General features: G+C 52.2%; 1 pseudogene; it reads left to right on the top strand.

Moving 5' to 3' along the window:
- The first annotated feature begins 13,715 nt into the window (after nucleotides 1-13,715).
- Nucleotides 13,716-13,894, top strand: LOC144891904 (U2 spliceosomal RNA; annotated as a pseudogene).
- Nucleotides 13,895-15,670: the final 1,776 nt, after the last annotated feature.

Genomic DNA, 15,670 nt, shown 5'->3' with positions numbered 1-15,670 from the left:
GCTTGCAGATACTTCTCTTTCTCTCTAAAAGTGAAGACAGAATGAACTTCAGAGATAGAATTAAGCCTCGGCGGCAAAGTGTTTTACAATGTTATTTTCCAATGTAAATGACAATATAGTGTGGCGGGCACAAGAGTCAATAATTCCGCGCACCAGTGGGTGGCGCGAGCGTCCAGGCGGGGAACTGAAATACATGCCCCGCCTTTCGGCCGATCGGCTACGCCCGGGGGCAAGGCGTGGCCTCGGGACATATATGCGGGCTATAAGCTCGAGCCCGCCCAGTGCTGATATGCGAGCTTGTAATAAAGACTTGTTTGTATCCACGCGTTGTGGCCTACCTCTCTGGCAATCGAGTTGTGTGTGCACAGCACCACACTGGTGACCCCGATTGGTTCAGCCGTTGCTGACCCCCGAATGCGCCATGGCTACCAACGCTGTCGCAATCAAACTCCCGGAGTTTTGGGAAGCGCAAGCCGACGTTTGGTTTGTGCAGGCCGAAGCTCAATTCCAACTCCGGGGCATCACGGCGGACGAGACCAGGTACGACCACATGGTCGCCGCCCTCGGGCCCCGCACTGCCGCCCGCGTCGTGTCCATCCTTCGGCGCCCGCCGGGCGACCACAAGTACGAGGCACTCAAACGTCTCCTCGCCACGTTCGGGCTCACGGAGGTCGAACATGCCGACAGCCTCCTGGACCTTCCCGCCCTCGGCGACACACGACCATCCGTCCGGATGGATTTCATGCTGTCCCTGCTTGGAGACCAGCGTCCGGATTTGTTATTCCGAGCACTTTTCCTATGCCAGCTACCTGTACAGGTGCGCCTCGCGCTGGCCAGTTCCAAAATAACGTGAGCGAGTTATTCTCTCGCGAATAACGAGAGAGAGAGAGAGAGAGAGAGAGAGAGAGAGAGAGAGAGAGAGAGAGAGAGAGAGAGAGAGAGAGAGAGAGCGAGAGCGCACGCACACATCCCTGGCTGGAGAAGCCGACAAGTATTTCGCGGCCTGCGACACGCGGTCGGTGTACGGTGCTGCCGTAGTGGATCCCGGCGCGGAGGCTACAGCGCCTCCTGCTTCCCTCGTGGCCGCTGCTACGCCCCGCCCACTACCACCGCTGCCACCACCACCGCCGCCGGCATGGCCGCCTGGGAAACGACCGGGCCGGCGCTCACTAGCGTCAGCCATTCCGGCAGCGTCCTGTTCATCACGGACACCTCGTCCGGGCGCCGTTTTCTTTGCGACATGGGAGCGCAGGTAAGTGTCCTCCCTGCCTCCGCATCTGACAAGCAAGCCGCGGGCCGGGGCCCCGCTTTGCTTGCCGCCAACGGTACACCCATCCGCACATTCGGGAAGCGTTGCCTCTCACTGCGGTTCGGAGGGCAGCGCTTTCAATGGTCGTTCGTCACCGCCAGCGTGCCAATGGCCCTGCTCGGCGTGGACTTCCTATGTGCGCATGGGCTGTTGGTCGACGTTAAGCGCAGACGTTTCGTCCAGGCCGAAACCTTCAGCTCGCTCGCTTGTTCGCTGAGCGGCTCGTTGAGCAGCTCGCTGAGCGGCTCACCGAGCGGCTTGCCAAGTGGCTTGCTGAAAGGTTCCATCCCAGCGAGGTTAGTCTGTACGCTTCCGGCAGCGGACGAGTTTACCCGCCTCCTCGCCAGTTTCCCGGCCCTCACGCGGCCCACCTTTTCAGCGGTGGCCGTCAAACATGGGGTGGAGCACCATATCCCCACTGTCAGGCCGCCGGTCTACGCCCGGGGCCCGGGCACGCCGCCTCGACCCCACGAAGCTCGCCGTGGCGAAAGCAGAGTTCGCCACGCTGGAACGGCTGGGTATCGTACGGCGCTCCAACAGCGCTTGGGCCTCTCCTCTGCACATTGTGCCGAAGCCCAGCGGCGGATGGCGGCCGTGCGGTGACTAACGCCGGCTCAATGATGCCACCACCCCCGACCACTACCCGGTCCCGCATATCCAAGACTTTTCCGCCCGGTTGGCAAACACGACCGTGTTCTCCAAGGTGGACCTCATCCGGGGCTACCACCAAGTCCCCGTACAACCGGATGATGTCCCAAAGACGGCCGTCATCACCCCTTTCGGCCTCTTTGAGTTCCTGCAGATGCCTTTTGGGTTGAAGAATGCGGCCCAGGCGTTCCAGCGGCTCATGGACAGCGTCTTGCATGACTTACCTTTCATCTATGTCTACCTGGACGACATCCTAGTCGCGAGCGCGTCCCGGGAGGAGCACCTGCTCCACCTCCGCACGCTTTTCGAACGCCTGGGCCAGCATGGCCTGATCATCAACCCCGCAAAGTGCCGCTTCGGCGTCGCCGCCATCGACTTATTGGGGCACCGCATCACCAGGCATGGGGCCGTCCCTTTACCGGCCAAGGTGGAGGCCGTCAAGAGTTTTCCGTGCCCCCGCATGATCAAGGGGCTCCAGGAATTCCTGGGCATGGTCAATTTTTACCACCGCTTCGTGCCCCGCGTCGCCCAGCTCCTCCGCCCGCTACACGAGGCCCTCTGGGGGAAGCCGGGCAAAGGTGACATCGCCTGGTCGGAGCCGATGGCCGCGGCATTTGCGGGCGCAAAGCTGGCCTTGGCCAACGCCACCATGCTGGCGCACCCGGCGCCCGATGCACCGATCGCCCTCACCACCGACGCGTCGGACTACGCGGTGGGTGCGGTGCACGAGCAGTGGGTGCGTGGTGCTTGGCAGCCCCTGGCGTTTTTTAGCCGGCAGCTTCGCCAGCACGAACGCCGCTACAGCACCTTCGACCGCGAGCTGCTCGGGCTCCACCTGGCGGTCCGACACTTCCGCCTTCTGCTCGTGGGCCACCCGTTCACAGCTTTCGTTGATCACAAGCCCCTTGTGTTCACGATAGCCAAGGTCGCTGAGCCATGGTCGGCCCGGCAGCAACGTCACCTCTCTGCCGTGTCCGAGTACATGACGGACATCCGTCACGTCGCGGGTAAAGACAACCCGGTGGCGGATTGCCTTTCCCGGTCCGTCGCGCAAGCGGTCCACCCCGGGATCGACTATGCCCGGATGGCGGAGGACCAGACCGCCGACCCTGGCGTCCAGGCCTTGCGGACCGCCGTCACGGGCCTCCGCTTCACCGAGGTGCCGTTCGACGTCGTGGGCGCGGCCCTCCTGTGCGACGTCTCCCTCGGCTGGCCTCGCCCCATCGTGCCCGCTGGCTGGCAGCGCCCGGTTTTGGACGCCATCCACGGCCTGTCCCACCCGGGCACGAAGGCCTCCCAGAAGCTCGTCGCGGCGAAGTTTGTCTGGCATGGCCTCAGGAAGGACGTCCGCGGCTGGGCCAGGACGTGCCTCGCGTGCCAGCGCGCAAAGGTCCACCGCCACACCCAGGCCCCGTTGGCCCCGTTTACGGTGCCCGAGCGTCGGTTCGACCACGTCCACGTCGACTTGGTGGGACCTCTGCCCCCCTCGCTGGGGTTCACCCACCTCCTCACCATGGTGGACCGCACCACACGGTGGCTGGAGGCCGTGCCACTGGCGGCGACGTCTGCGGCTGATGTGGCGCAAGCCTTCATCGCCACTTGGGTTGCCCGGTTTGGTGCCCCCTCGGACATCTCGTCCGACCGCGGCCCCCAGTTCACCTCGGAGCTCTGGGGTGTGGTGGTGCAAGGGCTCGGCGTCAAACTGCACCACACCACGGCCTACCACCCCCAGGCCAACGGCCTGTGCGAGCGCTTTCATCGCTTGATGAAGGCCGCGCTCCGGGCCAGCCTCCGCGACAGCAGCTGGGCCGACAGGCTCCCCTGGGTCCTGCTGGGCCTCAGGACGGCGCCCAAGGACGACCTGCGCGCGTCCTCGGCAGAGCTGGTCTTCGGCAACCGCTGCGGGTACCGGGCGAATTTATCCCCAACTCCACGGCTCCTTGGTCCGCGGCGCAACAGCGCTCCACCCTGCAGGAGACCGCCCGGAGGTTCGCCCCGGTGCCGACGGCACACCACGGTTGCCCATCCTCCCACGTCGCCCCGCAGCTTCGCACGGCGGAGTACGTTTTCGTCCGGCACGACGCCCACCGGGCACCGCTACGGCCCCCGTACGACGGGCCTTTCCGCAGACCGGGGACAAACATTTCACCGTGGACATCGGCGGTGCCCCGGATCGGATCTCCGTGGACCACCTCAAGCCGGCCCACCTCGATCTGGATCTGGGTCACACACACACATGGGGGAGTGGGTCTCACACACACACACACACACACTCACGGGGGAATGGGTCTCACACACACACACACACACACACACACGGGGGAGTGGGTCACACACACACACACACTCGCACACGGGAGAGTCGGTCACACACACACTCACACACGGGAGAGTGGGTACCACACACACTCGCACAAGGGAGAGTGGGTCACACACATACTCGCACACGGGAGTGGGTCACACACACACACACACGGGAGAGTGGGTCACACTCGCACATGCGGGAGTGGGTCACACACACACTTGCACATGGGGGAGTGTGTCATACACACACACACACACACACACACGGGGGAGTGTGTCACACACACACACACAGGGGAGTGGGTCACACACACACACACACAGGGGAGTGGGTCACACACACACACACACACGGGAGTGGGTCACACACACACAGAGACATGCACACACAGGGGAGTGGGTCACACACACACAGAGACATGCACACACAGGGGAGTGGGTCACACACACACTTGCACACAGACGGGGGAGTGGGTCACACTCGTACACGGGAGAGTAGGTCACAAACACACACTCGCACATTGGAAAAGGGGGTCACAAACACACTCACATGGGAGAGGGGGGTCACACACACTCACACGGGGGAGTGTGTTTCACACACATATATATACACACACACACATGGGGGAGTGGGTCACACACACACACACACACACATGCACACACACACACTCATGGGGGAGTTCGACACACACACACACACACACACACACACACCTGTAGATATGAAACACATCTTGTTTGGGCGGTGTACAATCACACGAACGAAACAGGCATTGCCTGGTTTCCTTTGCTTGAGTTGTAATCAAAATGTACCTTTGTTTCTTCAAAAAGTAATTTATTGTTGCAGTTTTGTGGTTTTTATAATAAAGGTTAATTTCCCCTCCAAGTTAGTTACACAACAACATGTAGCCTCGTTTAAGCTCAGTTATATCTTAGTAAATGTAAGCGTAGACCTTTCCTGTGTTCGTTTTGCGTTGAGTAGGATAATGGAAATTAGGTGCCCTTACGATGCTTTTGGTTTTGGCGCGAAATACCACGAGGCAGGCTTGAACAAGTCGACCAACGCCGAAGGAAGGCGGAGGAGGAGCCAACGGTAAGCGCGAGCCACCAATCAGGGCTCGAGGGGAGTGACTTACCACTGCGGCAGAAGGCGGGGTTTGGAACGTTCGAGTCGGGCTAGGGCTGGGCAATATACAGTCACGTGAAAAAGTAAGTACACCCCATGTAAAGTTGTGACTTTTTCAACATATTTCAACTTACAGCTAATTGATCTTCATTTCAACAATATTGATAGATAAAGGTGATATAATATAACAAATATCATGAAACATTTACATTTTGTAGTCCATTGTATAATTTAAATAAACATAAATGCAAATTTCGCATGTGGAAAAAGTAAGTACACCCTGACATTTATCACTACTTCAAATACCTAAAATTAGAATCAGGTGCACCAGCTCAGGTGCAAATGATTAGAACATCGTTAGAGAGGATCTTGGAGGAACCTGTCTTATTTAAACCTCAGACACTTAGTTTGGTTTGCTCTTTGTTGTTGAAGTGTGCAGCGTCACCATGCCTATTGCCTAGATCAAAAGAGCTCTCTGAGGCCTTCAGAAAGAAGGTTATAGATGCCTACGAGTCTGGGAAGGGATTTAAAAAGATCTCCAAACAATTTGAAATCGATCATTCGACTGTTCGGAAGATCATCTACAAGAAGAGAAGATTCCAAACAACTGCCAACTTGTTCAGACCAGGCCGCCCCAGCAAGTTCAGCCCGAGAGCAGACCGCAAGATGCTGAAAGAAGTCTCCAAGAACCCCAGAATGTCATCACGGGACCTACAGGTAACTCTTGCCACTGTTGATGTCAAAGTGCACGAGTCTACCATTAGAAAGAAGCTGCACAAATTTGATCTACATGGGAGGTGTGCCAGGAGGAAACCTTTGCTGTCCAGAAAGAACATAAGGGCAAGACTAAAGTTTGCCAATGAACACCTCGGCAAAGACCAGCACTCCTGGAACAATGTGCTCTGGACAGATGAGTCAAAGGTAGAGGTATTTGGCCACAGTACCAGAAGACATGTTTGGCGAAAACCAAAGACAGCATTTGACCACAAGAACCTGATACCAACTGTAAAGCATGGTGGTGGAAATATTATGGTTTGGGGCAGCTTTGCTGCATCAGGGCCTGGGCAGCTCACCATCATAGAATCCACTATTAATTCTTTATTGTACCAGAGGGTGCTTGAGGATAATGTGAGGCCATCTGTCAGAAAACTTGAAGCTCAACCGAAGGTGGACCTTGCAACATGACAATGACCCTAAACATACCAGTAAATCCACCAAGGAATGGCTGCAAAGAAAGAAATGGAGGGTTCGGGAATGGCCAAGTCAAAGCCCAGATGTAAATCCCATCGAGATGTGGGGGGATTTGAAACGAGCTGTGCATGCAAGAAACCCCTCAAACATCGCACAGCTGAAAGAATTCTGCATGGAGGAGTGGGCAAAAATTTCTCCCAGTCGATGTCAGAGACTGGTAGACAGTTATAAGAAACGCGTACTTGAGGTTTTTCTGCCAAAGGGGGCAATACCACCTATTAGAGCCAAGGGTGTACTTACTTCCACATGCAAAATTCCACCCAGAGGAACCAAAAGACCCTTAAGAAAAGGAAGGGGGGAGAGGGGATGGGGGCAGCGGGGGGAGGTGTGGTCGGGGAGGGCAGAGGGGGGGAGGGAGTGGGGAGAAGGAGTGTGAGGGAGGGAGGGGAAGTGTGAGGGAGGGAGGGGGAGGGGGGAAGGAGGGGAATGGGATGCGAGGGGGGAGGCAGGAGAGGAAGGGGGTTCATATATATGCTGTTGGGTGAATGTGGCGTTCATCATGTTTCTGAGTTGAATGTGATGCTAATCAGGAAGAAGAAGAAGCCAGACTACCAACTTGGTACACTTCCGGAATTGTTTGATTTATTTGTATTCAAATGTCTGGTGATTGTTTTGTATTCATTTATGCGAATGTGTACTTGTATATAACTGTCATTAATTTTAAAAGGCTTTGGCACGATTGAGCGATGTTTTTTCTTTTTTACTTCAAAAAAACGATCTTTTTTTTTTCATAATTTTTTTTCCGAAAACACACCCAAGCACTCAATGATGAACCTCTGAAAGTTTGACGAAGATCCGTTCAGCCAACTCTGAGAAAAATGGCGACACAGACAGACATCTCTCTTATGTAGCAGACTAGCAGAAGTACCCGGCATTGCCGGGCGGGGGAGGGGAACGGGGGGAGGGGGAAGGGGAACGGGGGGGAAGGAAGGAGAGGGTGGAGGGGAGGGGGGAGGGGGGAGGGAAGAAGGGGAATGGGTAGGTGGGAGGGGAGAGGGAAGGGGAGGGGTAGGGGGAGGGGGGGAAGGGGTAGGGGGGGAGGTGGGAGGGGAGAGCAGAGGGGAGGGGGGAAAGGGAGGGGGAGGGGAGGGGGTAGGGTTGGAGGGGGGGTAGGGTGGAGGGGGAGGGGAAGGAGGGGAGGGGAGGACGGAGGGGGAAGGGGAGGGCCAGTCAACAATGACGTTGCAGTTCTCATGGTAGGAGAGCACCACTACAATCGCGACATCGTCCTGCATCTTTGCAACAACAGCACAAAGCGGATTTGGAGACTCACCGATCCTGTGACGCCCTACAGTACCGGCGTTGCCGGGCGGGGGAAGGGAGACCCATACATTCCCAACCCGTACATTCGCCCTCTCGGCTCAAGCTCACTCGGACAAAAGCCTCGCACAAATTACACCGTGAAGGCCCAATGGCCATGTCTATGCCACAAATCAAGTACGTGAGCGAGTCTGGCGCACTGAATTGAAAATATATAGAACGCTCATACTCCGTGAAAAGTGAAGCCGCCGTGTCGCCATATTGGTTAGCACGACTCGACCAACACGCTTCGCGGATCTCGTTTGTTTTGAACGTGTCCCAGATTTTAAAAACCAGACAACTGTTAAAATGCCATTTTGTGCGGCAATAAACTGCTCCAATCGGTTACGGAAGGGTTGTGGAAAGACGTTTCACAGCTGTTTCAAAGACGTTTAAGTCATATCGCACAAAATCGACAAAAATCGACACAAAACACGATCGCATAAAAGGTGAAAAAACGCAATCGCTTTTCGCTCTGAATTACGTGCAAACGCATGACGGAAATCACCATCGCCCAGCATCGAGTGCCAACCAAGATGGCGCCCAGTAGCTGCATCTCCACCTATGTGGTGTGAATGGCAATGGTCATTCTATATATTTTCAGTTCAATGGTCTGGCGGCGGGGATGGAACATCACGTGATCGCTCCGAGCGAATCAGCGAGCTGCTCTGCCACTGGCTGAGATTCCGTGTATAATGTTCCTCGCTGAAATGCGCTCGCTGAACCTCGCTGAACTGTACGTACGCGCAACCGCTGATTCTCATTCAAAACAGAGGCGACGTACAGTATTCCTTTACTGTGTCTGTGTTAGCCATGGGTCCGAAGAAGGATAATGCTAGTGTTTCCAAGCGTAATGTGGTTACAATGGACGATAAGGTAAATCTGATTAAAAGGTATGGAAAAGGTGGAAAAGTGTCGGTGATAGCGCATCGACCTTATCGCGAATCGGAACCGCAATGCGTCATGGGATCGGAAAGGGGCAATAGCGCCGCCACAAACTACACCATGGAATTGCAGCTGGCCCGGTTTTTTAAACCATTGATATTAAAATAAAAAATTAGCCTATAACCACCGGAATTTTATGCTGATTCCGAATCTGTCTAAAACTTTTCTCCGATGTGTAGTTCTTGGTTATAAGCGGACATCCAGACAGACACTCCTCCTTTATATATAGAGAGAGATAGGTTTTACAGGCCAATCTTTCAACACAAATGTGTGTTCACTATGGCCTATTTTGAGGATTAGGTATGCTATTTGCCAATTGATTAAGAAATTAATTATTTTATTATTATTAGCCCCCGTTGGGCTTCGTCTGAAACGTGGGTTTGTGGATTTGGCCGTGTCCATCCGCAACCATATCTCTGGATATGTATGGACCGATTTGGTCCTACTTGGCACAAAGACAAGGCATGACATATGCACATCATTTTTTTTCGAGATCAGATCCAAGATGGCCGGCTGGTGGCTATTTTAGTTGTAAAAAACCCGATGTTGAACACGTCCTCAACCATTTCTCGGACATGTTTGCCAATCTTGTTCAAACTTAGCAAACAGATAATGAATGATGGGTTACATAGGCACATCATTTTTTTTCGAGATCAGATCCAAGATGGCCGTCTGGTGGCTTTTTTGTTACTTCAACCTATCCCCATCCATTTATCGGACATGCATGGACCCATTTTTTTCAAACTTGGCACAAAGACAATGCATGAGTATAGATATGCAGAAGAGTTTTTGTCAGATGGCCGACTGGCAGCCTTTAACTCCGTACAGCAAAATTACTAAACCACGGCGGAGCCAGTGACATTTTATGTCTTTTCACCTCCTCCACCTAAGGTGGATATGTTTATATTTTCACCCATGTCTGTTTGTCTGTCAACAAGATATATCAAGAAGTTGTGGACGGATTCGGACGAAATTTGGCAGATAGGAAGTGTATATGGCATGGACAAAATTATTAGATTTTGGTGAAGATGCGGATTCGGATCCGGCCACTAGAATTTTTAAAGTGAATCTTCACCATTGGGAAATTCGGACAAAAACGATACATAGCAGGATATTTCAAAAAGTTGTGGACAGATTTGGACGGAAATTGGTGGACAGGTTGGGTGTGTGACAAGGATAAATAGATTCGATTTTGGTGGAGATCTGAATATGGATTCGGACACAAGTTATTTGGAGGGGAGAAGTTTTTTTCAAGGAGGGGAGGAGGGGGGATGGGAACGGGGGGAGGGGAGGGGAACGGGGGGAGGGGAGGAGAGGGGGGAGGGATTGGAGGGGGAGGAGAGGGGGGAGGGATTGGAGGGGGAGGAGAGGGGGGAGGGGGAGGGATTGGAGGGGGAGGGGAGGAGAGGGGGGAGAGGAGGAGAGGGGGGAGGGGAGGAGAGGGGGGAGGGATGGGAGGGGGAGAGGAGTGGGAGGGTGGGGGGAGGGAGGAGTGGGAGGGTGGAGGTGGAGGGAGTGGGGGAGAGGAAGGGGTAGGACAGAAAGGAAGGGGTAGGGGGGAAAGGGAGGAGCATGGGGGAAAGGGAGGGGAGGGGGGATGGGGAAGGGGTAGGGCAGAAAGGAAGGGGTAGGGGGGAAAGGGAGGGGCATGGGGGAAAGGGAGGGGGAAGGGGAGGGGGGAAGGGTGGAGGGGGAAGGGAGGGCGAAGGGTAGGGGGAGCGGGGAAAGGGAGGGGGAGGAGGGAAGGGGAGGGGAGGGATATAGATGGTTACTGGCAATATTGATCACATCCAGAAATGATGTAATCCACACAATTTATGTACTTTACGTAACGTTAATAGGAATACATGGCCGTGTAGATGGGAAATACAGTTTGTTTGAAATAAATCACAAATATCAGATGAAAGTGAAAAAAAACCTATGTGGTGTGAATGGCAATGTTCCTCGCTGAAATGTGAAAAAACTGAATTACGTGCGAACGCATAACTGTGAGATTATGGCGGCAAAGTTGGAACATCACGTGATCCTCGCAGAAGTACCCGGCATTGCCGGGTGGGGGAGGGGAGACCCGTACATTCCCAACCCGTACATTCGCCCTCTCGACTCAAGCTCGTATTCGATTCGTATTCGCAATCGAAAGGGGAAATCCTTCGTATTCGAATTCGTAAACACGAAATATGAATTAAAATGTTATTCATATCGCACAAAATCGACACAAAACACGATCGCATAAAGGTGAAAAAACGCAATCGCTTTTCGCCCTGAATCACGTGCAAACGTGTGACGGGATGGAACATCACGTGATCGCTCTGAGCGAATCAGCGAGCTGCTCGCACTGGCTGAGATTAGCGGGTACTTCGCTGAAATGCGCTGAGATAAATATGAATAAAAAATATGGATCTCGTCAAATATGGTCTCGGCCATGTTCGTCCCAGGCTCAATGGCCATGTCTATGCCAAATATCAAGCACGTGAGCCTCTCCGTTTCGGAGTCTATCGGTAACATTACACACGCACACACACACACACACACACACACACACACACACACACACAAACTGTGTTTTATATATATATAGATGTATTAAACAGCTGATGTGTTTAATGTCCAATTCCATTGGAATCTCGATCCGGAAAGCCGTGTTTTTACGCACGGGACGCGGCTATGACGCACAGAGAAAATGACGTCAGTTCGGTAATCTTTCTTCCTGTTTTTCTTCACATGATAAATCCTATATTTCTCTCAAGATAAACAAAATATATACATCACACCAGGATTGTTTAATACCAGGATATCAATGAAGATGCAGAGCTGCAATGGAGGCGCCGAAAGATCGGACATTTCGATGGAATTTTCGCGAATCGTCGCCGGTCAATCATAGATGTGATTGTCGTGGAAAAGAGCAGGCGGACACCAGGCGCAACCAAAAGAACGTGTTTGTTGCCTGGTTGGACCTTAGTAATGCATTTGGAGTGTTCCTCATGGAGCAATATTTGCCACGATGGGCGCTTCGGCGGAGCTGATCCAACTGCTCCGGGATGTTTATACCGGCGCGTCTACGAACATTAATACTGACGAGGGCCCGACGACCGCGGTCCCGATCCAGTCTGGGGTGAAGCAAGGTTGCCCCATATCGCCGATCCTGTTCAATCTGACCATTGAGCTGATTGTGCGCGCGGTGCAGGCCTCAGCAGCAGCGGGAGGCCACGGAGTTAAAGTCCATGGCGAGCCTGTCAACATCCAAACATTTATTCAACCCTGTTTGTCATTCGCATGATGCGCGGGGGGGCGTCCCGAAGAAATACGTCCACAAGTTGGTTGCTGTGATTGTCGCTGCTGCCAAAGAAATCTGCCAACTACCTGTCCGCGCAACAAATAACTATATATTCGCGGGCCGAGATGTTGGCGGGTTGGGGTTGCAGCACCCCGGGTCTGAGGCAGATATCCAAACCATCGTTCAGACGGTGCGGATTCTGGCCTCAAAAGACCCTTCTTTGCGCAGCATTGCCTCACAGCAACTCTTGTCGGTCGTCCGCCGAACGATCCACCGCGACCCTGAGGAGTCAGACGTAGACAAGTTCTTGTCTGGCTCTATGGAGGGGCTGTTGGCGAATTCTGGGAATAGCGGCCAAATTTCTACCCTATGGTCAAGGGCGAGGGCTGCGGCGAGAAGATTGAAAATAACTATCAGCCGCGCCCTTTCAGGCGAGCCAGTGGTCTCTCTGGCCCAGTCCCAGGAGTGTGGCGTGGGTGAAATCTGCGCTGCACTGAGGAGCTGGACCAGAGAGAAGTTTGCCCAACAGTTGCTTGCCATGCCAGACCAAGGGAAGGTGGCCGCTTGCCTGAAGGGAGATAGGTTTGCCAACGACTCCTCATGGATTCGCGCGGGATCCTTCATGCGTTTTTGCGACTGGCGCTTCATTCACAGGGCGAGCCTCAACTGTCTGCCTACGAATGTTGCCATACACCGGTGGAACCCCTCCTGCCCAATGAAGTGCCGGCGGTGTGACTATCCTCGAGAGACTCTGGCACACATTGTGGACCACTGTCTCCCGAGCATGATGCCCATCCGTCGCCGGCAGAACATGATCCAGAACCGCCTGGTCAAGGCCATTTGTCATGGGGAAGTCTTTGTTGACCAACACGTCCCTGGTGATCCCTCCCCACGTGAAAGACCTGATATCACTGTGGTGGAGGGAAACAAGATCACCATTGTGGATGTGGCTGTCCCCTTTGACAATGGCCCTGATTCCCTCACTGCCTGTGCAACGGCCAAACAAGAAAAATATTCAGAGTTGCGCCGAGCATTGGCAGCGGAGGGCAAGGACGTCCAGGTGTGTGGGTTTGTGGTCGGGGCGTTGGGGTCGTGGTTCGCAGGCAATGAGTCTGCCCTGAATCGTCTGGGGATTTCACGACCTTACCGCAGACTGATGAGAAAATTGTGCTGTATTGACGCAATCAAGGGATCGCGGGATATATACATTGAACATATGTCGGGCCACCGTCAGTACGCCGAGGGAGCCTGATTGTCTTGTCTGGTCTTGGATTTGTTGATGTTTGTTTTAAATTGTGTTGTTTTTTATTCACATGAGTTTCTTTCTGTTTACTGTGAATGGATGGATGTGTGGATCGTTGAATCTTGGCGGCCAAAAGGTCGAGGAGCGAGTGCCGATAAGAGACTGGCCCCGCTTTTTAAACCTGGCTTTGTGCCCCTTATTGGTCCCTGGATGATTTTTTGGAAATTTCCAGGGTCCCTTCTTCTTTCTATTTTATATTTGATTACCCCTTTTGTGGGGGAAACTTTTTTTTTTTTTTTTTTAAACGTTGTGTTTTGATTTTTAAATTTTTTAATAAATCTGGTCTTATCAGTTTAATAGCTGATATGTCCCGCAATGCGGGACTAGTCTATTAAATGGATTTTTGGTATCGGGAGTTGGATTAGGGGCTTGCTCCGTCCGCTCCACGTATCGACCCGGTATTGCAGTACCTCCGGGAACGGTGCATCCCCTTTGGGGGGACCTGGAAAACAAAGAAAAGATCCTTAAGGAGAAACTACAAGATTTGCTTTTACAACTGGAGATAAATATTTAAACTTGAAAACTCTGATGAGTGAATCGGGAAGTTGTGCAGTGGTTTGTGGGTTCTTCCTCTCTAATAAATCTTCCCACTCATAATTATTCGCCACAAGTTAAAAAAAATTTATGTTAAATTAAAAAGGCAATGTGGGGATGACAAACTTCAGTCTAAAAAAGGTCCTAAACAAGATCGGGATTATGTTGGTTTAGAGAGTCGACAACAGTGTTGCCGTCACATAACAATCCCTACATCACTGCCTCATTTACAATTCATCAATCATTGCTTCAAGCCTCTACAAACATTTCACTGGTTACAACAGTACTTGATTACTCTTGTAGTGTAGCCACACACTGAGACTGTACAAATTAGCAATCCGAGTATAATGTTATAATATCAGTGCATGATCATCAACTTCTTACAAACTGCATGAACATCTCTAATTTCAGTATTATATAATTATGTCCATTTGTGATTGGTTACTCTATGTTGATAAAAAAGAAAAGTAGGAAAGAAAACTGAAACTGCAGGAAGTCCCTGAAATTATAGAGGAGCTTCTTATACTTTTGCAGAAATTATATAGAGGAGCTTATGATACTTTTCGCTAGGCCGAGCTCTCGACAGTAGTCTGGAGGCAGTGATGTCGGGGTTGTTATGTGACGGCAATACTGTGAGCTACTCTCTAAACCAACATCATCCCTATCTCGTTGAGGACCTTTTTTAGAATGTAGTTTGTCATTCCCACATTGCCTTTTTAATTTAGCATAATTTTTTTTATTAACTTGTTTCTGTCATTTTTTACAATGTGGAATAACACAATGGTATATGGTACTCAGAGGATACCCAATCTTGGAGCAAAAGTGCCAAGATATCTGAGTCAGCAATGTCAAACACTGCACATGTTCCAATATTGTCTAACCGCTAACGTAACCCTGACTGTATCTTGCAGCTCTGTCTTATTGCTCGTTTCTCAAAGAGTAATGTCTTCATCCAGTCTCAGGCCACACAATGACCTGCACATAGAAATGCCCAAAATAACTGATGTGGTTTCCCTTTAACCAATAGGGTGGGGGCAGAGGAAAGGGGCGGAGCCCATATCAATTAATTGACCATTGACCACTCCAGGCGATGCAGTGTGCCAAAACAAAGATGAAAGGAACACGAAATGTCAGTTCAAATATTTATTAAACTAGGTCCATTGGACCAAATTTTAATTGGGGACTTTTGGATCTTCAGGGATTTTTGGGTCTTTGATGACTTTTGGGTGTTTGGGGATTTTTGGGTCTTTTGGGTCTTTTTGGTCCTTGGGGACTTTTGGGTCATCTGCGGTTTTTGCGTCATCTGGGGTTTTTGGGTTTTCGGGGACGTTTGGTTCATTGGGACTTATTGGTCATCTGAGTCCTTGGGGCTTTTGGGTCATCAGAGACTTTTTGGGTCCTTGGGGACTTATGGGTCCTTGTGGACTTTGGGGTGATCTGGGTCTTTTGGGTCCTCGGGGACTTTTGGGTGATTTGTGTCATCTTGGTATTTTGGGTCCTCGGGGGTCTTTTGGGTCAAGTGTTGAAGGGTCTGCCAAGGTCTAAGGGGTCTCGGCAGTCTAAAGGGTTAAAAGGCACATTTGAATCGTGCGGAATTAATTAATAGACGTGAAAAAGTATGACACACTAGGCTAAATAGACACACACACACACACACACACACACACACACACA

Source organism: Myxine glutinosa, chromosome 4, assembly GCF_964187855.1.
Source record: "Myxine glutinosa chromosome 4, kmMyxGlut1.1, whole genome shotgun sequence".
NCBI classification, from domain to species: domain Eukaryota; kingdom Metazoa; phylum Chordata; class Myxini; order Myxiniformes; family Myxinidae; genus Myxine; species Myxine glutinosa.
This window is presented reverse-complemented; position numbering and strand designations above follow the sequence as displayed.